General features: G+C 45.7%; 1 protein-coding gene across 1 annotated transcript in view; it reads right to left on the reverse strand.

The window, feature by feature from the left end:
* The window catches only part of Slc2a9 (solute carrier family 2 member 9), a 130,307-nt gene that overhangs the window by 69,298 nt on the left and 39,854 nt on the right, over nucleotides 1-21,155 (reverse strand). The window lies entirely within an intron of this gene.

A 21,155-nucleotide genomic window follows, 5' to 3' on the forward strand; every position in this document is an offset into this window, starting at 1 on the left:
TCAAGTTACCTATAAAGGTAAACCTATCAGACTTACACCTGATTTCTCTATGGAAACCATGAAAGCCAGAAGGTCCTGGATAGATATACTGCAGAAACTACGAGACCATGGATGCAAGCCCAGACTTCTATACCCAGCCAAGCTTTCGTTCACTATAAATGGAGAAAACAAAATTTTCCAGGATAAAAACAAATTTAAACAATACGTAGCCACAAATCCAGCCCTTCAGAAAGTAATTGAAGGAAAATCACAAACCAAGGAGTCCAACAATGCCCACAATAACTCAGACATCTAATGACCCTTCACCAGCACAACTTGAAGAAGGGAAACACACAAACTCTACTACCAAAGGAAAGAAGGAAAGAAAGGAAAAATGACTGGAGTTAACAACCACTGGTCATTAATATCACTTAATATCAATGGACTCAACTCACCTATAAAGAGGCACAGGCTAAGAGATTGGATACGAAAACAGGATCCAACATTCTGCTGCTTACAAGAAACACACCTCAACCACAAAGACAGACATCTACTCAGAGTAAAGGGCTGGGAAAAGGTTTATCAAGCAAACGGACCTAAGAAACAAGCAGGTGTGGCCATACTAATTTCTAAGAAAGTTGACTTCAAACTAAAATCAATCAAAAGAGATGGAGATGGACATTTTTTACTCATAACAGGAACAATTCACCAGGATGAAGTCTCAATCCTGAATATCTATGCCCCTAATATAAAAGCACCCACTTATGTAAAAGAAACGTTACTAAAACTCAAGGCAGTCATCAAACCACACACACTAATAGTAGGAGATTTCAACACTCCTCTCTCACCAATGGACAGGTCAATCAGACAGAAACCTAACAGAGAAATAAGAGGATTAAGGGAGGTAATGAATCAAATGGACTTAACAGACATCTATAGAACATTCCACTCAAATAAGAAAGAATATACCTTCTTCTCTGCAGCTCATGGAACCTTCTCGAAAATAGACCACATACTCGGTAACAAAGCAAACTTACACAGTTACAAAAAAATATCGGTAACCACCTGTGTCTTATCAGATCACCATGGATTAAAGTTAGAATTCAACAACAATGCTATCCCCAGAAAGCCTATGAACTCATGGAAATTGGACAGTCAACTACTGAACCACACCTGGATCAAGGAAGAAATAAAGAAAGAAATTAAAGTCTTTCTTGAATTCAATGAAAACGAAGACTCATCATACTCAAACCTATGGGACACTATGAAAGCAGTGCTAAGAGGAAAGTTCATAGCATTAAGTGCCCACATAAAGAAAACGGAGAAAGCACACATTGGAGACCTAATAGCCCACCTTAAAGCTTTAGAAAGAAAAGAAGCAGACTCACCTAGGAGAAGTAGAAGACTGGAAATAATCAAATTGAGGGCTGAAATCAACAAAATAGAAACACAGAAAACAATCCAAAGAATCAATGAAACAAAAAGCTGGTTCTTGGAGAAAATCAATAAGATTGATAAACCCCTATCCAAACTAATCAAACGGCGGAGAGAGAATACGCAAATTAACAAAATCAGAAACGAAAAGGGAGACATAACCACAGACACAGACGAAATTCAGAGAATCATTAGATCTTACTACAAAAACCTGTATGCCACAAAATTGGAAAATGTAAAAGAAATGGACACTTTTTTAGATAAGTACCATATACCAAAGTTAAACCAGGACCAGGTGAACAATCTAAATAGACCCGTTAGTCGCGAAGAATTAGAAGTTGTTATAAAAAACCTTCCCACCAAAAAAAGCCCAGGTCCAGACGGCTTTAATGCAGAATTCTACCAGAACTTCCAAGAAGACCTAATACCTATACTCCTTAATGTATTTCACAATATTGAAACAGAGAAGTCATTGCCAAATTCCTTTTATGAAGCTGAAGTTACTCTGATACCAAAACCACACAAAGACACAACCAAGAAAGAGAACTACAGGCCAATCTCACTCAGGAACATCGACGCAAAAATACTCAATAAAATACTGGCAAACCGAATCCAAGAACACATTAGAAAAATTATCCATTATGATCAAGTAGGCTTCATCCCAGAGATGCAGGGCTGGTTCAACATACGAAAATCTATCAATGTAATCCATCATATAAATAATCTGAAAGAAAAAAACCATATGATCATTTCATTAGATGCGGAAAAAGCATTTGACAAAATTCAACATCCCTTTATGATAAAGGTCTTAGAGAGATTAGGAATACAAGGGTCGTTCCTAAATATAATAAAAGCTATTTATAGCAAGCCGTCAGCTAACATCAAATTAAATGGAGAGAAACTCAAAGCTATTCCACTAAAATCAGGAACACGACAAGGTTGTCCACTCTCTCCATACCTCTTTAATATAGTGCTTGAAATTCTAGCAATAGCAATAAGACAACATAAGGGGATCAAAGGGATTCAAATCGGAAAGGAAGAAGTTAAACTTTCATTATTTGCAGACGATATGATAGTGTACATAAGCGACCCCAAAAACTCCAGCAAAGAACTCCTTCAGCTGATAAACACCTTTAGTAGCGTTGCAGGATACAAGATCAATTCCAAAAAATCAGTTGCCCTCCTATACACAAAGGATAAGGAAGCAGAGATGGAAATCAGAGAAGCATCACCTTTCACGATAGCCACAAATAGCATAAAATATCTTGGGGTAACCCTAACCAAGGAAGTAAAGGATCTATTTGACAAGAACTTTAAGTCAATGAAGAAAGAAATTGAGGAGGATACCAGAAAATGGAAGGATCTCCCTTGCTCTTGGATAGGGAGGATCAACATAGTAAAAATGGCAATTCTACCAAGGGCAATTTATAGATTCAATGCAATCCCCATTAAAATCCCATCAAAATTCTTCACAGATCTTGAGAGGACAATAATCAACTTTATATGGAGAAACAAAAAACCCAGGATAGCCAAAACAATCTTATATAATAAAGGATCGTCTGGAGGCATTACCATCCCTGACCTCAAACTCTATTACAGAGCCTCAGTATTGAAAACAGCTTGGTATTGGCATAAAAACAGAGAAGTCGATCAATGGAACCGAGTAGAAGACCCTGATTTTAACCCACAAACTTATGAACACCTAATTTTTGATAAAGGAGCTAAAAGTATTCAATGGAAAAAAGAGAGCATCTTCAACAAATGGTGCTGGCAGAACTGGTTGTCAACGTGTAGAAGAATGAAAATAGATCCATATCTATCACCATGCACAAAACTCAAGTCCAAATGGATTAAAGACCTCAATATTAGTCTGAACACACTGAACCTGATAGAAGAAAAAGTTGGAAGTACTCTACAACATATGGGTACAGGAGATCACTTCCTACGTTTATCCCCAGCAGCACAGACATTAAGGGCAACATTGAATAAATGGGACCTCCTGAAACTGAGTAGCTTCTGTAAAGCAAAGGACACTGTCACTAAGACAAAAAGGCAACCCACTGACTGGGAGAAGATCTTCACCAACCCTGCAACAGACAAAGGTCTGATCACCAAAATATATAAAGAACTCAAGAAACTAAACTTTAAAATGCTAATGAACCCAATAAAAAAATGGGGCACTGATCTGAACAGAGAATTCTCAACAGAAGAAATTCAAATGGCCAAAAGACACCTAAGGTCATGCTCAACCTCCTTAGCGATAAGGGAAATGCAAATTAAAACAACTTTGAGATACCATCTTACACCTGTCAGAATGGCTAAAATCAAAAACACCAATGATAGCCTTTGCTGGAGAGGTTGTGGAGAAAGAGGCACACTCATTCATTGCTGGTGGGAATGCAAACTTGTGCAACCACTTTGGAAATCAGTGTGGCGATTTCTCAGGAAATTTGGGATCAACCTACCCCAAGATCCAGTAATACCACTATTGGGAATATACCCAAGAGATGCCACATCAAATGACAAAAGTATCTGTTCAACTATGTTCATAGCAGCATTGTTTGTAATAGCCAAAACCTGGAAACAACCTAGATGCCCTTCAATGGAGGAATGGATGAAGAAAGTGTGGAATATATACATATTAGAGTACTACTCAGCAGTAAAAAACAATGACTTCTCGAATTTTGCGTGCAAATGGATGGAAATAGAAAACACTATCCTGAGTGAGGTATCCCAGACCCAAAAAGAGGAACATGGGATGTACTCACTCATAATCGGTTTCTAGCCATAAGTAAAAGACATTAAGCATATAATGTGTGATCCTATAGAAGTTAAATAAGAAAGTGAACCCAAAGAAAATCATATAGTCATCCGCATGGAGAGGGGGAAGTAGACAAGATTGCAGGGCAAAAACTGGGAACTTGCGGGTGAGGTGGCATGGGGCAAAGGGGAAATGGGATGAGAAATATGAGAAGGGGAGGATGGGAGGAGCTCGGGGGATTGGGATGGTTGGGATATAGGAAGGATGGATACGGGAGCAGCGAAGTATATATCCTATCTAAGGGAGCCATCTTAGGGTTGGCAAGAGACTTGACTCTAGAGGGGTTCGCAGGTGTCCAGGAATATGTCCCCAGCTGGTACCTTGGGCAACTAAGGAGAGGGAACCTGAAATGACCCTATCCTATACTGATGAATATCTTGCATATCACCTTAGAACCTTCATCTGGCGATGGATCAAGGTAGAGACAGAGTCTCAATTTGGAGCAACGGTCTGAGCTCTTAAGGTCCAAATGAGGAGCAGAAGGAGGGAGAACAAGAGCAAAAAATCAGGACCACGAGGGATGCACCCACCCACTGTGACAGTGGAACTGATTTATTAGGAGCCCACCAAGGCCAGCTGGTCTGGGACTGAATAAGCATGGGTTGATTCCGGACTCTCTGAGCATGGCGGTCAACGAAGACTGATGAGAAGCCAAGGACAATGGCACTAGGTTTCAATCCTAATACATGAACTGGCTTTGTGGGAGCTTAGCCTGTTTAGAAGCTCACCTTCCTGGACGTAGATAGAAGACCTTCGTCTTCCCGCAGGGCAGAGAATTTGGACTGCTCTTCAGTATCGAGAGGGAGGGGGAATGGTGTGGGGGGAGGAGAAGAGGAGTGGGGATAGGGGGAGGGGAGTGGGGGGAGGGGGCAATATTTGGGAGGAGGGGAGGGAAATGGGAAACGGGGAGCAGGTGGAAATTTTAATTAAAAAAGAATAAAAAATAAAAAAAAAAAAAAAAAAAAAAAAAAAAAAAGAAAAAACAAAAAAAAAAAAAAAAAAAAAAAAAAAAAAAAAACAAAATCCCACACTGGTTTTAAAGGCCACTTAACCCTATGAACTGTCCCTGGCCAGCCTATTAGATGGGACATTGTTGAGTTTGTTTACTGTCTTTGACACCCCTGCTAGGGCTCCTGATTCTCAACTGAGGAAACCAAGGTAACAAGAATTTCTTTTTACTCCACTGACAATTGCATTCCTTACAAATAGCTCTGTGTGGGGTGGGGGAGTGGTACTGAACCTGGGCAGGAGATCATAAGCTCTGTGCCGTTAACCTCTGTTGTCCACAGGCTCAAAAATGACATAATGTAGCAGGACCTTGCTAAGGCACTCCCAAATTCCCTGACTATATATTTGTACAATTCTCTTCTCTTCTGCTTTCTAAAGAGTTAACTACCTGCTATTCTCAGAACCACGCTCCTTGGAGTTGAAACCCATGATTAAAATCCTTTGTCAGCCTTCTGCTTTCCACTTGAATCACCCTGACTTCTGAGTTTCAATGTTCCCTTTGTCTGCCATGTGCCTCTTCATCCCTCACGGATCAGCAGCCTCTAAACAGAACTCGGGATGGAAGAAGGTTTGCGAATGCAGCGGGTCGCACAGGGACAGGGATGCGTATAGACACGCTGTATGGATGGGATCTTGCCTTAGTAACTTCGGATGTCATCTGGGGATACAGGAGCCCAAGGTCAGGGGAAGGACATCAACTGTGAAATTAGATCCACATTCGCATTCTGATTTTTCTGCTCCTAGCTATAGGGCCTTGAGTTTGCTCTTTGTTGGATCTGTTTGTTCAGCTAGAAAATGAGTAGAGCTGATAACGCTCCCTCTGTAGGTTACAGCGAGCGGGAGAGAATTTCCTAGCATGGGCTTGATACAAGGCTAACGGACATTAAATGTTGGTCCTCTCCTCACACCCTTGCTGGGGTCCTCAGTCAACCTATATGATCCACACTAACTTAAGAGCTGGTATAAGGCCACATCTGCTGTCTCCAAAGCCCAGGAACTGTGACCTCTGAGTTGGGTATATGGAACACATCTCAAGACTGGGTATGAGCCTAGGAATTAAAGAATAGACACACACACCCATAGGGGCCTTGCCTTCCTCAATTCTGTTTCTCTCCCCACCCAGGGTTTCTGTCTAGCTATTTGGAGCCCTGACCTCTGAGCCCTTTGCTGCATGGTGACGCCCCAGTCTAAGAATCTTGAAAATTTCCTTTGTGTGTTTCCATGCTTCAGGCAGCCCTCACTAACCTAGCAATACTGAAATGAGCACCTGCCTCAGTTTCCCCGCCAAACTAAATGGCTTATCTGATACTATGGTTTTGCTACCTACCCATCTGTTATCCATCTGTTTAACTCCCCGAGGCGTGTGCCCTGCCCAACCAGCTCACTGCAGATATCCCTAGGGACAGAGCCTGGATAACATAACCCATCACCCAGTGCTGGTTCTCCCCAGGATTCAGTCAGGATACTGGTGGTCTCTTTAGTGCACCCCTAGTTTTTACTCCCCTCCATCATGATCTCTTCAAAACACCTGGTGAATGGACATGGCACCCCCACCCCACACCCCAGTGACACTTTACATCCTCAATGCCTGTGCGCACACTTTGCTCTCAGGACACTCGATCCCTCAAGTTAGCCACACTGTCATTCCTTTATCAACAGACATGCTCAGAAAGGACAGGAAGATCTGTCTTGTGCCTCTAGCATTTATCATGGAATCTCTGCCATTGGCTTTCCAACTCCCTATATGCTCTTGGTCCAGAGAGTTGCAACACACACACACACATACCACACAGGTGTGCACACTAAACCAATGAACAAATGAGAATCCGAGAACCACAGGCTTGTGGTCTTTATCTTCTAGGACCAAATTTCTGTGGTGCTCTGAGAGACTGTCTTCTGGGGATTCAGGTCAGCACTGATGGTGCCTGTCCAGGAAGCTGACAAAAGAGACAAGCTCTGGTTGTCACATTTTCCTAACACTAAGTCCATGGCCAGTAGTCAAAGCCCAGAGAGGGACAGTTCGGTCACACACTACTACTTGACAAGCTGATGTAGCCACCATAGGCCAGGTGAAAGAGACAACAACTAGCCTACAGTACAGGCTATCAGGAGGCTTCAGGAGAACGCATGCGCAGAGCTCAGCCTGGCAGCTGGCTCTCAGCCACACTCAGTCAAAGACTGTCATTGCCGCCACTACACACCTCAACAGCCCCTTTTGCAGACAGGTCTCAAGTGTAGCTACTCCTTGAGAAACCTGCTTAAAGTCTCATCTTCTCAGGGACAGAAGTATCCTTACTTCCACTGCCACAAAGTCCTACCTAGCAGGACTTTGCCTGCACATCCCTGTCCTCTCACGCTGACCAGACTGTCCCCAGGGCGGCAGTTGACCCCAGTCATTGAGGAGTTATTGGGACATGCTGGCTGATGAGGAATAAAGACATGGCTGAACAAAGAGAGGCCTCTTTCTGTCTCTTCCCCTCATCAGGGCACAGCAGTCACTGGCTTGACCAGTGGCCACTCTACAGGCTCAAATGTTACTGTCAGCATAGGCAGCAGGGCCTAGATTGGTCTTGCTTGTTGCTTACACAGCCAGGCTTGCCCACAAAGCCTGATCAATAAAAATAGGTAATGTCTGGATCCTGACTTAGTCTCTCAATGATCACCAAACTGGGCCAGTGCTAACCATTCACAGCCTCTGGAGCACTCTCTGGAGATGCAGATTCAAGAGGCCTGAGGTGCAGCTTGGATCAGGATGCTATGAGAGGACCACAAGGCGCTGTGATCTACAGCAACCTACTCCTGCAAACCACTGCTGGGGAGGTAGAGAGACCATCACCAGGGTTATTCAAGTGCAGCTGGGAGCCATGGAAGCCTCAGTTCCTCATTTAAGGGTGGATGCTTCAAGCTTTCCGGAGGGTGTTTTCTAATCTAGCATTTCATAATTTGACTATTTTAAAATCCATTTGTTTGAGGTTTTCAGGGTATCACTGATATTGCATAGTAAAGGCTCACAGGAAAAGAGGAACCTTCCCAACAAACAAGGTAGATAGTCTGTGCTTATTTATCTTTGATTCCTAAACATGGTGATATTGGCCTTGATAGACATAGTGACCGTAGGGGTGAGAGGTTGCCCTGGTGACAATTGTGGAATGAGATTTTCAGCCCAGTGCAGAAGAGGGCAAACAAAGTGGGGGTAGAGGGCTTGAGCATCTGTGGGGTACCCAGAAGGATGCAAGGCTCTCATCCTAGAGACTCCTAATGGCTCAACACAAAAGGCCCTGCATTGCCAATGGAGACTGGGAGAAGACCTCAAGCCCATGTCTTCTACCCCAACTGCTGCCGTGCCTCACAGAAGTGCCATTTGCCTCATCTGTGGACACGTGGTGGTCACAGCTGTGTGCAGACCAGGCGCTGCAGCAAAGCATGAGGCTGACAACAATATAAAGCCCAGAGCCCCTGTCACCTGTGGTGGGCCTAGGTCCCAAGATAGGTATCTTGGCTCTGGTAAGAGAAACTGACCTTTGGAGAAAAAAAAAAAAGTAGAAAAGGCAAGTGCTTGCTTATGTGGGTGCAGTAACCATAGAAATTCTGTGCGCATTCTCAGGCCATGTGTGCAGGGCCCAACTTGCACCAGGATCTGCTTAGTTCCTTTTTAAATATGAAGGAAAACAGCAGATATTTGGAAAGAGCCTCCAGCACAGAGGAGAGAGGCAGAAGGAGAGATAAAGAACTTGGTAGCAAAGAGACACAATGCAGGGGGACTCTACTCCAGTGTGAGGAAGCAAGCGTGGGATGTCATGGAAAGGCGAAGGCACAGAGGAAAAGGCCATTAAAACTAAGAGCATCACAGTACAGAGTGCTTGAGGGGGGGTGGATGTGGGCAGAGCACACAAAGGACATGGAAGCAGAAAAGAAACCCATGGGAGGTTACTGGAGCAGGCAGGCTAAGGGTAGCAGGTGGGGGGGATAGGACAGCAGAACTTACTAAAATAGTCTTTGTTCAAAATGTCTATACTGGATAGTCTTATGTCAACTTGACACAAGATGAGAGCCATCTGAGAGGATGGAACCTCAATTGAGAAATTGTCCCCATAAGATTGGGCTGTAGGGAAGCCTGCATTTTCTTAATGAGTGGTTAATGTGTGTGGCTCCAGCCCATTATGGGTAGTACCAGCCCTGAACTGGGTGCTCTAATGAAGCAGGCTGAGCAAGCCAGGGTGAGCAAGCCAGTAAGCAGCACCTCCATCATGGCTCCTGCTTCTGTGCCTGCCTCCAGGTTCCTGTTTCCAGGTTTCTGCTTGACTCCCCTGGATGATGGTCTGTGATCAGACATGTGAGCTGAAATTAACCCTTTCCTCCCCAGGGTGTCTATATTCCTGCTGTTTACCAAGCAATAGAAACCCCAAGACAGTCAAGATGCAATTGAAAGGGGACAAGAAGGCAGGGGCATCTCCAGGATAACCCTCCTGCGGAAGCACCCCAGTCAATCCGAGCACTCTGTGGCTAAGGAAAGCTTTGCTGGAAACCCTACTGGGCTCAACCATAACCTCCATTCCTTTCAGAGGGCCAGGAAACTGCTCCTTTCTGTCGTTTGAGTTGGGTCTTCCTTAAGGCGGGTGGTGTAGATATAGAGGAGGGAGCAAGGAGGGTTCCCCAGGGGGTGCCTGAGTAGTATGAGCCGGTGGGAGGGTGGGGCTAGTCTAGGGAGGGAGAAGAAGCGGGGTGGCGCTGGAGGTGAGAACAGATCAGAACTGAATCTTGGTTGGACCCACACGTCAGGGGCTTCTGAATGCAGCAGGGAATAGGTCTTCATTTAAGGGACACAGCCGTGGGCTTGGCGTGATGGCTGTTGTCTGTAGACCCCAAGGCTGAACACAACACACACGGTGACTCTCATGGTGACAGTGGTTCCATGAAGTTAGGTCATTCCCATTTTACAGACACAGACGCTAAGCCTCAGAGAGCTGAAGTCACTTGTGTAGCTTGTCCAGGTCACAGCACTTCCTGACATCCAAGTCAGCTCACTTCTCACAGTCAGCTCACTTCTCACAGGGCTATTGCACGTGAGAGCAGCTGGCTGCCCGTCCCATCGCCTGGCATCGTGTTCTAGGCGGGATTATTGCAGCATTCTCGGTTTTCAAACATGTTAGACTCTCTCTCGATTTCTTTGTTCTTCCACGGGCTTCTTGTTCCCTCTCCTTTGACCTGTGTTTTCCTTCCCTCCCACTTGGGTGACTGTCCCTCACACTACAGTGCAGATGCCACCATCTCTGGAAAGATTTCCATTGCATGTGTTCCCCTCAGCTCTCCTGCCCCTTGGTTTCCTTATAGCCATATAGGGCACACTTGTCCTTCAGGCCACTCCTCTGTACTCTGACACTTGTGAGTGTCCTGCTTGTAAAAGCTTTCCCTGACTCCTCCCTTTGGGGGTCCAGTGTACTAAGAAGCCCAGATAATTACAAGTAAGTATATGGGAGGTGAGGTTTATGGATGCTAAGCACCTGCCATGGTCCCCGGACCAATTCCAGGGGGTGATGGGAGCTGCTTAGACAGCAAGCTCAGGGGCCCTGGTTCAGCTGGGAAATAGCACCTCTTGGAGGACAGTATTTGCAGGAGAAAGCAATGCAGTGGGCGGTTTAGCCAGGGAGTGGAGGCACAGTCCTCAGGGGCGTGTGACTCACCTCCAGAATCGCTTCCCTTCCTACTCCTGCTCGCAGCATTCCTCAAAGGGCAACCTTACTAATCATTTCCCCTGTGGCCCTTCAGAGAGAAGATAGCTAGGCTCAGATGAGCCTCAAAGGCCTTCTTTACAATTCCATTTGAAATTCAAACTTCAAAAACTGTTAAATTTATCTCTGCTTCCTTTGCTCCTATGCTTGCAGCTAGAGCTGGTATGGCTGGACTGACTCTGGAGGTAAAGTGCCCCCACTGGAGGGATGAATCACCACATCAGAAGTTCAAGCGGCCAGGAGCCTTAGAGCAAAGTCAAAATTGAGACTGTTTTTGATGTACAGAGACTTGGAAGTCCGGAGAGGTGGTTCACCCTAGCCAGATACCATGAGCGCTTGACGGCCACCAGGAGACTCCTCTATGCTCCTCCCAGCCCATAAATAAGCATGGGGCGAATGCCTTAGTTTCTGCTCCGTTACTCTGAAGGTAAAACATGACCAAGGCAACTTATGAAAGAAAGCATTTAATTGGGAGCTCGCTTACTGTTTCAAAGGTGAGTCCATGACTATCATGGCGGGGAGATTGGCAGAAGGCAGACAGACACGGCACTGCGGCGGAAGCTGAGGGATTTCATGTTTAGCTAACAATTGTGAGGCAGGGAGAAAGAGCTAACTGGGAATTTCACTGGCTTTTGAAATCTCAAAGCTCACCCCAAGTGAGGTACCTCCAATAAAAACACATTTCCTAATCGTTCCCAAACAGTTCCACTAACTGGGGACCAAGTATTCAAATATATGAGCCTATGGAGACCATTGTCATTCAAGCCACTACTGTGGGGTCCTGTTAGATTCTTAGAAGCACTAGAAGGTTTAAGGTCAAAGGTCAAAAGTGTACCTTCCCTCCTCCCTGATGGGGGTGGGTAGACTCTGCATTTGGACATCACAAAGAGGAGACTTTTGATCTTGTGTTCTGGGAAGTAACAACAGGTAAACAACCGATTGACTAGAACATGAAATAGAGAGAGGTGGAGGAAGGAGTCTTGTGTGGACAAAGCTAACTCTAGTGCCTGGCAAGATAGAAGGTAACTTAAGAAAGTCCTTGCCCTTGGCCTTTGAGGGACCAAGCAATTAAAGGAAATGAAAGGAAGCAGGAGAATCATGGAAGCACATTCTGGGAGGGACTCAGGGATGACCTGGGGATGGAAGTTTGGGGTGTTTCAACTCTATGTCCTCTGGCTTAGCTGTTCTGGGGGAAGAGGGTGACTGAAATGGGAAGGGGAAATGGGAGATGGGTCACCAAGTTTTCCATGTCACCCTCCTGGGAAATCCAAACCTTGTCATGGGGGAAACCATGCAGCTGCCATCTTGTGTGGAAAGCCTGTATGTCTTTTGGTAATGGTGTTCAGACTTTGGTGTAACAATTAGGAATACAAAGGCAGGTCAGGGGGATGCTTGCCTTATAACCACGGTCTCCTAGGCATGCTGCAGTGTGGTGGGTGGGTGGATTCTTGGGGCTTGCGGGCCTCATTCTGGCATGCTTGGTGAGTCCCGGACCAATGAGAGACACTGCCTCAAAATAAAAAGGTGGAAATTGCCTAAGGAATGACAACTAAGTTGTCCTTTGCCCACCACATGAACATACACATGTGTGGACCCAAGATGCACACAAATAGATGTGTACACATATGTACAAACACACACACACAGAAAAAAAGAAAGGAAGGAAGGAAGGAGGGAGGGAGGGAGGGAAGGAAGGAGAGAGGGAAGGACGGAAGGAAGGAAGGAAGGAAGGAAGGAAGGAAGGAAGGAAGGAAGGAAGGAAGGAGGCAGAAGAAGATGGAGGCACAGAGAATGAGAATACAAAGGTGTTCATCTTGTGACTGCTCTCAAACAACCTGGTATTTTCTTGGGCTATAGAAGCCATCAAGGTGGTACCCCACATGAGAATCCTCCTTCAGTAATGAAAGGTGTCACTTTCAAGTCAAGGTGACTGATGACACTTCTTCCAGGTGCAAATGCTTGAAATATATTTTCCCAGATGAATATTCTCTTGACAAAAGCAAAAAGCTCTCTCCTTCCTAAATTTCAGAGAAGTCTGTTGGGTGCTAAGTCAGGAAGTTTATTGTAAACAAGAACTTTCATACCCCTGGAGTGGAGTGCACTTGAGATAAATAGAGACCAAGAGGGACTGACCCCTCAGGGCTCTGTGCTCTGGGGTGCCCTCCTGATCTCCCCACAGGGGACCAGAGGTCCTACTTCACAGATGTGGGCTTAAAGCTGGGAAGCTAGGGCCACAGCCTCAGTGCCATAGGTACTGGAGTCAAGCTTCTCTAAGATTGAGCTTTCAACCTGGACAGAAATGAAACTCTCATTTTTAGTGTTGAGCATGAGTTGAGTGGTGGCTAACACCAACTTTATACCAGCTGTATGGCTACACCAACTTTATACCAGCTGCATGTCTACACCAACTTCATACCACCCACATGTCTGCACCAACTTCATAAAACCTTCATGTCTGCACCAACATTATACCAGCTTCATGTCTGCACCAACTTTATACCAGCTGCATGTCTACACCAACTTCATTCCAGCTGAATGTCTGGACCAACTTCATACCACCCACATGTCTGCACCAACTGCATTACAGCTGCATGTCTGCATCAACTTCATACCACCCACATGTCTGCACCAACTTTATACCAGCTGCATGTCTGCATCAACTTCATACCAACTGTATATCTGCACCAACTTCATTCCAGCTGCATGTCTGCACCAAATTCATACCAGCTGCATGGCTGCACCATCTTTATACCAGCTTCATGTCTGCACCAACTTCATACCAGCTTCATGTCTGCTCTAAGAACCTGCTGTGTATTCCATGGCATGTGGAACAACCATGGGAGAGACACCACTATAAACCTATTGTGTAGCTAGGAAACACTCTCATCAATGTTCACCAGCTTATCCAAATCCCCTCTACAAGCGAGTGACTGGATACAGCCTGGGGCTGGCTGGCATGAAATACTTAGCTGTGGTGTGGTGACTGCCTGGGGCCCTTCCCCAGAAGGTCACTCTTTCTGTGACAGTGGCATGCATTGTCTCTGCTTTCTAATGTCATGGGTAATTGTTTTGATTTAAGGTCTTTTATAAACACTTTCCCTGTTGGGACTGCATTTATAGCACTAGAAGGAGTTATACTTCTTAAGCAAATTCAGAGTGTTTGTTTTTGTGGTCATCACAAAATGACCACAGAATCAACCTTCATGTTTCCCCAAAGGAAAGCACATATATTAGTTTTTATAAACAAAACAGAACATGGTGAATAGCAATGAGAAAATCGGAGCTATGTGGGATTGAAGACTCTAAGTAGTTTGACTTAACTGCAATCAAAATGACAAATTATTTGGGAAAGTATCTCTTGAGAACGTGGCAAATTAAAAGTTCTAGAAATAACACTGTCAAATCTATCTTCCAAAATGTCACAGAGGGAAGACAAAGAAAGGGATGTGTCAAGAGGTGGATCTTTCTTTCAAAAAAATTTTTCAGCAATTTGGGAAAAAATTAAGATAATCATTGGGGCTGGAGAATTTGCCTTAGGGGTTTAAACATTTCCTATCTGGCAGAGGACCTGGGCTCTGTTCCCAGAACCCACACAGTAACTCACAACCATCTCTAACTCCTGTTCTAGGGGATCTGATGCCCTCTGCTGGCCTCTGCAGGCTCCGCACCCAGTGTACAAACATGCATGCAAGTCCTCATTCATTCTCAGAAATTTAAAAATAAACAAACCTTTAAATAGAAAGGGGGAAACATGATAGTTGTTTCTAATAAAACTCTCCACCGACTCCCACTATGCCAAGTGGCAATGGCAGCATCTTGAGACCACAACCCGTCATGGATGTCACTGGGGGGAAGTGATGATGGCCGCTAGAGCAGAAGAGGAGACCATGGCCCTGAGGATGCCATCAACAGCCATCAGTTTGAACTATCTAGGTATGCAAGTGACAGACACTACTGGGAAGTGAAAAAGAGTCCCAGATCAGCATATACCAATCTGCCAATCACCAGTTGGAAAACAAAATGCAGAAAAGAAATTCCATTAGCAACAAAACAGAATAGCTTGGGAGTCAATACACAGTCACAGTGCTTGTTTTCTTGGTAAAGAATGCAGCAGCAGGGCTGGGGATCAGTGAGTGGCCTAGCTTGTGTAAGGCTCAAAACCCTGCATCCAGGGAAGTAGAAAAAGACAAGATCTCCTGAGTAAAATGGGAGCATGGGGACCTGGGAGAAGGCTGAGGGGGAGGGGAAAGGCGGGAGCTACAGCTATAAATAATAATGGCAATAATAAAAAGAAATGAAATACAGCACTCCTGTCACTACAACCAAGCAAGATTAAGGAGCACCAAAATGAGTAGGGTAACATGCTTCTCAGCAGAAAAACAGGAACCAATCTCAGCCTTCCCAAGTCAGTGTATTGGTTTAATGTAATTTGGATCGAACATTCAATAGCGGTTTTATTTGAGATGAGAATGGTCCTGTGGGTCCCTGGGGATAATGAGCAAAGTAAAGATTCCAGCTTTGATAGTAGAGGCAGAGGGGACTGTGCTGGACACAATGTCACACACTATTTAAAGCTTTCAGGGTGGGCAGAGAACGTGGAGGCCCCAGGGACATGATGGGCACATGCTAACTTAATACGTGTCTAAGGGCACCTCAAATATGAACGGGGAAGGGGTGTTTGACATAAGAGGTACCTTAGAGAAACTGAAATAAAAGTGGGGAGGAAAAGCACATGTGGGTGGGTTTTATACCATATTCTGAGAGTCAAGTATTCAAACAGGCACAGCGAGGGAGACAGCTGGGTAGATAAAGAGCTTGCCCTGCCAGCATGAAGGGCACAGCTCTGTGCTGGAACAACTTGGATATGAAGTGCATGGTTGGCTTTCCTGCCTGGAAGAAGAGGCCAGCTCTGAGCTTCCACTTGCCCAGCCTGATACCTCAACCACAGCGGCTGCCCAAGTGTGTCCACAACTCTCGTCCCATATTCTTGCCCATGGTCTCCATCCAAGTTCCTTCTTTTTATCTTTGTTAGAGAAATACTTCATTAATATGCCTTTTAACATGTTCCTCAGCAGCAAAAACTGTCACAGAAATGTCCCACCACCCCTGTTTTAACAAGTCTGATGAAATTTATGGCATCAATTGGACCAGGACCACTCTCTGTCTTCTGTCATCCCAGTCCAAAAGTGACACTCACCACTTCCTCCCTCCTTTGTGTTTCAAAGAACCCACCCGAGTTTTTAAAAGCTTAGATGTCTCTACCTTTGAAGGTAAATGAGAAACAGGATTAAAATAAAAAAAATGAAATCCGCACACCTGGGGAAATGCCCGTGGCTCCCACTCACAAAACCCCAGAGGAGATGAAGAAAAAACTTTTGTCTGATGTTCTTTCCCTCATCAAAAGCCCAATTGCCACCTTCACAGAGTGTGCACATGGAAAAATGCAACAAATAAATCCAAACCCAAGATATTTACTGAGCTATGCACAGTCTCTGAGCCTAGTGGTTCTCAACCTGTGGGTCGTGACCCACTTGGGGTCACATATCAGATATTTACATTACAATTAATAACAGTAGCAAAACCACAGTTATGAAGTAGCACTGAAATAATCCTATGGTTGGGGGGTCATAACCATAGGTCACCACAATGTGATGAACAGTGTTAAAGGGTCGCAGTGTTAGGAAACAATGTTGAGAACCACGTTCCAGCCAGAGTCAGCTCAGACTAGAAAATCCAATTTGATGAGGAGTATTAGGATTTGGAGGTGGTGTCCCCCTGAGAGAGAGACTCCTTTGTGTTGAAGGCTTGGTCCCCAGTGTAGTGTTCCCAGGGGACACTTCGGGAAAGTGACCCACGAGGGCTCTGACCTTACCAGTGAATTAACATGTATGTGGTTGGATTCACTGGGGCCAATGCCTTTGAGGAATAGATCTTGTTACCCTCTGTCTCTCTGTCTGTCTGTGTCTCTCTCTGCTGCTCTCTCTCTCCCTCCCTCCCTCCCTCCCTCTCTCTCTCTCTCTCTCTCCCTCCCTCCCTCCATCCCTCCCTCTTTATCTTTCTGTTGTCTGTGTCTCTCCCTGCTAGTCTCTCTCTCTCTCTCTCTCTCTCTCTCTCTCTCTCTCTCTCTCTCTCTCCCTCCATCCCTTCCTCTTTATCTCTCTGTCTTGCCCTCCCTTCCCACCCTCTCTCCTCACTGCACTGGGGGAAGCATCTTCCTCTACCGTGCATCTCTACCGTGAACGCTGTCATTAAGTCCCACCTTAACACAAACAAGACCTCAGGGATGCAGCTAGCTGACGATGGATTAAATTTCTGAAATTTAAATTTGAGTTTCACGAACCAGAATAGATGTTTGCTCCTTTAAGATGTTTTTCCTCGGGGCTGGAGAGATGGCTCAGTGGTTAAGAGCATTGCCTGCTCTTTCAAAGGTCCTGAGTTCAATTCCCAGCAACCACATGGTGGCTCACAACCATCTGTAAAGAGGTCTGGCGCCCTCTTCTGGCCTGCAGGCATACACACAGACAGAATATTGTATACATAATAAATAAATTTTTTTTTTTAAAAAAGATGTTTTTCCTCAGCTCTTTTATCACAGCAATAAAAAAAAATTAACACAGGGAAAGACAGCTTGCAGGGATCAGTGCCTTCCACGCTGGCCAGGTGAGGCAGTGAGCACAGCTGCTGGCCCAACATGCCAGAGTCCAGCTGATGTGCCCTGCTATTTCAGGGCAGCACTAGCGGCCCGGGAACAGAGGTGCTGCCTATGCTCAGGTCAACTCTGATTCCTTCCCAGTAGTCTCTAACCTGAGCCATTCGTTGTCACCTTGGTCCCTAAAAAGCTCATGTTCCTTCACTCTGGCTCCTGACTTGGGATCTTGTGCTATTACTACTCTACCTGGTTAACAGGTCAGCCACCCAGAGATTTCACCAATTCCTCCTAAGCTGCCGCAGGCCATCACCGACTGATTCTTCTAATCCCATCTGCTCCTGCTTAACTGGGGCAATCCCTCTGGTCTTGGCTGAGATGCTGGTGAAACTGGACATCCCTGTGTAAGTGCTCTAGGTGATCTGATGCCCTCTTCTGACCTCCAAGGGCACCTGTGTGCACCTGGTACAGGCAGATAATCTCAGGACCACACACACACACACACATACACACGTACATAAAATTAACAAGTAAAAGAAATCTTTAAAACCAGCCAATGGGTACTTGAAGAGGTACTTAGCTCCACTAATCAGCAGAAAAATGCAAATCAAAATCACAGTGAAGTATCACCTCCTGCCCTTACAATGGCCATTATCAAAATGACAAGAGAAGAAGGTGGCCAAGACCTGAGCAAAGGGACCCGCCCAGTGGAGGTCTTTCTGCCTCTAAACAAATGCTAGGGTCTTTTCTAAAGTTCTCTCTGCTTAGCCGGCTCCTCTTCACTTAGTCCCTGCCCCCAGCCCTGGCCAATACAAACCCTAATTATCCTTATCACATTCATTTCATATCACTTCTGTAGGAAAACCACTCTTCCCCCAGCAAGGCCAGCGTCCTGCTTCTTCCATCATCTGCCAACCACTGCTAATTGCCTCCCTGTGGCTTCCATGAGTGCGGCGTCTCGTCTGGCTACCCATGTTTGCAGTAGCAGCATCTGGCACACAGCCGATGGGGCTTCCTAGACTTGCTGAGGGGGTGGATAAGCTTGACACCTCTGGACTCTAGCAACCATCAGCAAGATGCACTCCCCAGGGCAGAGGAAACATGGAAGCAAACAGAAACCACAGAACAGGGGAGACCAGTGCACAAGGTGCTCTGAGGACAGGTTTGCCGCCAACGTGCTCCCAGAGGAAATGGTATTTAGGTAGGACGTGGGGATGTGGAACTTTGAGCCAGGCCTGCTACCAAGAATGCTGGGGAAAGGGTGAACTGCTAACGGTCACACAGCTCTTGCCATCTATAAAGCCTCATTAAGAGGAATGTATCTGGAGTACTGATTGCTGGACTCCAGCATCCAACTCAATGTTTTAACCATTTGTTAACTGACTGAGTGAAGGAATGAAGTCAGAGCTGTCAGGAGGGCCTGGGCTAACAGAAAGCCTTCAGTATTGACATCCGAAAGGTTTGATGACCGACAAGGAAGTTAGAGTCCAGCAAAGCAAGCACTTGCTGTTTTAATCCCTGGAGAACAAGTATGGTATTTATTAGCTTTAATATACACTTTTATGCTGTAAGAGCTCGGGCTGTAGTTGTCATATTGTTTTTATTGTCACTGACAAAGGTTCACTTTGGGAACTTAAAAATATCTTTAAACACAGAGAGCAAACGAACCTTTTAATGTGAGACCTCACCCCGGCAGACAGTTTCAACACATTCACACTAATTATGGAAACTGTCAGGCACCAGACAACCGGAAGTACAGAGCAGGCGTTGTTTCTGGTTTTGTAAAAGAGGAAAACAAGAGTGTGCTTGCAGTCACTCCAGACAAGGCACACAGAGAGGTGAGAGGCAGGTGGCTCGGAGACAATCTGGGTCAACTGAGATATAAGGAGCCTTGCACGGTGACACAAAGCCATAGCTAAAGGCAGGTCGGACGCCTCCCCCAGTGGAAGAGCTTGGATGCAAACCTGAGAGCCTAGTTCAACCCATCACGGAAAGTTGTCTTTTGATCTCCACATATCAGACCTATGGAAGGAACCTCTACTGAGTAAGATAGGAGCTGGATTCAGAGCTAGTGAGGTCAGGCAGTGCACAGAAGCCCATGCAGAATCGACCCCTTTTTCCTAAGCTGGAACATCCCAGAGAAGCCAGTGCTGGGTTGGTGGCTGGGTGAGACACGCCGAGCAGACAGATGTGAAAGCCCTTGAGTCCTGCATTGTCCATCTCTCAGTTCCAGGTTCTAAGGTGTAGGCAGGATCTAGGCAGGAGGCGATGGTAAGGCTTTGGATGTCTCACTAAAGCATTCTTGCCCGTGAGTGCTCTCCTGGTGTGCTTGCTCATTAAGCTATCTTGTTGCCATACCCAGGTGCTAAGAGCTGTGGGCATTGAGTACTGTTAAGTACTCAGAGCAGTCTTTGGCTGCGTTAGTAGTGAGTTGATGCATCCTGTTCTCCTCCTTCCTGCACTTGTCCCAGAGGAGGCCCGGAGAGGCCTCTGTATATCCAGGAAGCATCTGGGCCACCCTCCTACCCATCACAGGCAGTAGGTACCATGGACTCAGTTTCCTTCCAGGACTTGACCAATGCACAGTTCCCTAACCACAGACACTGCTGGCTCTGGCCACATGTGCCAACAGCCACAGCCCCTACTGGACTTCTGAGCCCACCTCCCCACTCCAGTTTGTTCCCTTTCCCTTACTTCCTCATAGCCCCTTCTGCCATGGACCTGGCTACACCACCGCCCCACTGTAATGCCCCCTGGAGCATCCTGCTGGGCTCAGTGAGCAGTCCCTCGCCTTCCTCCTCACTCACCCTCCTCGTGCATCCTCCTCGCCCACATGGTTCATTCCTGCTCTCTTGGTGCCAGACCCTACCAGAGACACTGCTTTCATGTGGAGGCCTTTTCTGTTGTCTCATCCTGTCTCTGTGCCTTCTCCTCTCCCAGACCCCATCTCCACTCCCTCTCACTCACCCTTGGGCATGCTCTAGGGCTCACCCCACTCTATACCAACCTAGATGAACATAATTTTTTGCCAAGCCCACCAAGTAAGTACGTTGTTGAGCTGAGATTCTAATCCTTCCTGTTCCTCATACAGCAAGGAAAATTAGAAGAGTGAACAATTATTTAGGGAAAAAAGAGACAAACTCAAGATTGTGGTAGAGTTAGTGAATTTCTTGGAAAGACACCCAAAAATGTGTAAAATGAAAAAAGCAAGCTACAGAACCATATGTATGTCACGATCCTTTGAAAACAATACAACCACAACTAACCAAGTATTTGGGTAAGAAGCATATAATTTTTTTAGATTTTATATATTTATTATGTAAACTGTATTCTGCCTGCATGTATGCCTGTAGGCCAGAAGAGGGCACTAGGTCTCTTTATAGATGGTTGTGAGCCACCATGTGATTGACTGGGAATTGAACTCAGGACCTCTGGAAGAGCACCCAGTGCTCTTAACTGCTGAGCTATCTCTCCAACCCCCCAAGCATAGAGAGCAAAGCCTGTATAAATGCAAATTTAGCTGTTGTCATTGGTTGGT

Source organism: Chionomys nivalis, chromosome 6, assembly GCF_950005125.1.
Source record: "Chionomys nivalis chromosome 6, mChiNiv1.1, whole genome shotgun sequence".
Taxonomy (NCBI): Eukaryota; Metazoa; Chordata; class Mammalia; order Rodentia; family Cricetidae; genus Chionomys; species Chionomys nivalis.